Source organism: Mesoplodon mirus (genome assembly GCF_964341445.2).
Source record: "Mesoplodon mirus genome assembly, chromosome: 6".
NCBI classification, from domain to species: Eukaryota; Metazoa; Chordata; class Mammalia; order Artiodactyla; family Ziphiidae; genus Mesoplodon; species Mesoplodon mirus.
Window position 1 is genome coordinate 44,126,531 of NC_138982.1, and position 2,015 is coordinate 44,128,545.

Consider the following 2,015-nt stretch of genomic DNA (forward strand, 5'->3'; position numbering starts at 1 on the left):
TGTCTTAGCTCAGGACATGTAAAAGGTACTCCACTGCCTACTTCAATATAAACTCCCACTTGGTAGCACAGGAAACTATACTCAATATCTTGTAATAACCTATAATGAAAAGAATCTAAAAAAGAATATATATATATGTATATATATACACACACACACACATCAATTATTTGCTGTATACTTGAAACTAACACATTATAAATCAACTATATTTCAATAAAAAAATTTTTAAAAACCATCCCACTTGGGCTTCATTTTATCTTTCCAAGTTGGTCCCTCCATCTCTTCAGCATCTTCCTGTCACATTAGTCGGGTTCACTGCTCCACAAAGATACTACTTGGATTAAATGTCTGTTTCATATGCTTTTGTCTAGGCTTCCCAAAGTGATTGTAAGCTCTTCAAGGGAAAGCATTTATGTCTTTTAAAATTTATTTCTCTTCTTTTGCCTTGAAGTTCCCATAGGCTGAATATGTGAACACAAGTCAACTAAAGATGAGTAGAAGCACCCGATCACCACACTCGTGCTCTGAGCACCCAGGGAACCCCAAAAATGTGATGAGCTGGCAGGTATTTAAACTAAGACTGACAAAAAAGAAGGCTTAGGTCAATTTCTGTCATCTTACTGATGGCATCTTCAGCTTACTCTGTAATTCTTCTTTTTCTTTTAAAGACATAATGATTTTTTTTAAATATATAAATTTAGTTATTTATTTATTTATTCTGTGTTGGCTCTTCTTTGCTGTGTGTGGGCTTCTCACTGTGGTGGCTTCTCGTTTTGGAGCACAGGCGCTAGGCGCATGGGCTCAGTAGTTGTGGCTCGCGGGCTCTAGAGTGCAGGCTCAGTAGTTGTGGCTCGTGGGCTCTAGAGCTCAGGCTCAGTAGTTGTGGCGCACGGGCTTAGTTGCTCCGTGGCATGTGGGATCTTCCCGGACTAGGGCTTGAACCCGTGTCCCCTGCATTGGCAGGCGGATTCTTAACCATTGCGCCACCAGGGAAGTCCCTTACTCAGTAATTCTTTAAAATGATTGCACAGGTTTCTCTTTGTTGACTTTCTCTTCAATCTGGATAGTACAATGGAGTGGGATATTTTAAATAAAAATTCAATATTAAAAAAAATAATAAGTATTTCTCTTTTTCTCAGGACTGACTATGGTAAATAGCCAATGCCTGTGCTTGACTCCATTCTAGTTTACCATGAGCAGGACTCAGAACAGCACCAGCCACAATGAGATATTTCATAAAGGCTTTGGAGCGAAATAATAATCATCTCAGAATCAGAAATTATCTTGATGTGTTTTTTGTAATGACAACATTGATGATAAAGCCTCGTAATAATATGGTGTAAAGGCATTCAAGGTCTGAGTTTGAATGCCAGCTCTGTCGCATATTAACTCTGTGACCCTGGGCAGGGCTCCGTGAGCTACAGTTTCCTCATTGTAAAAGAAAGGTGATCACAGGGACCTCAGAGTGGTTGTGAGGACTAAGTTACACATGAAAAGGAGCATTCAATAAATACGTTTTGTTACAGAAAATTTTAAATCTCTTATTTTTTATTCTACTGGTTTTCTATTTTTTCCTTTACCCGGATCAGAAAGATAATTTTACATTTTCTTTTAACTTTTTTGAGACTTAATATTTTCTGATAATGAGAAGTTGGTAGACATCATATTAACAAAAGATTTTTTTTCTTTTTTGGTAATTACCTGGATCATAACAAATAATAATAAAACAAGACGAATTTCTCTCAGCTTTGGTCTGGGAATCAGGAGGAGGAGGAAGAAGGGAAAAAGAGAGTCCTTAGACTGGTGGTAGAAACATAACCCACTAACCCTTGATTGGGCACCCATGACGAGGTCTCTGTGGTGGGGAAGCCCCACCAAAGGGATCCTTTCTCGGTGAGCAAGAATGTTTTGGGGCTGGGCTGTGAGCTCCCAGGGCAGAGCCCTAGTGCCCACTCCCTGATCAGCTCGACTTTGCTGCAGGTTGGTTGTGACTGAAAGGAGACGACTGTGAA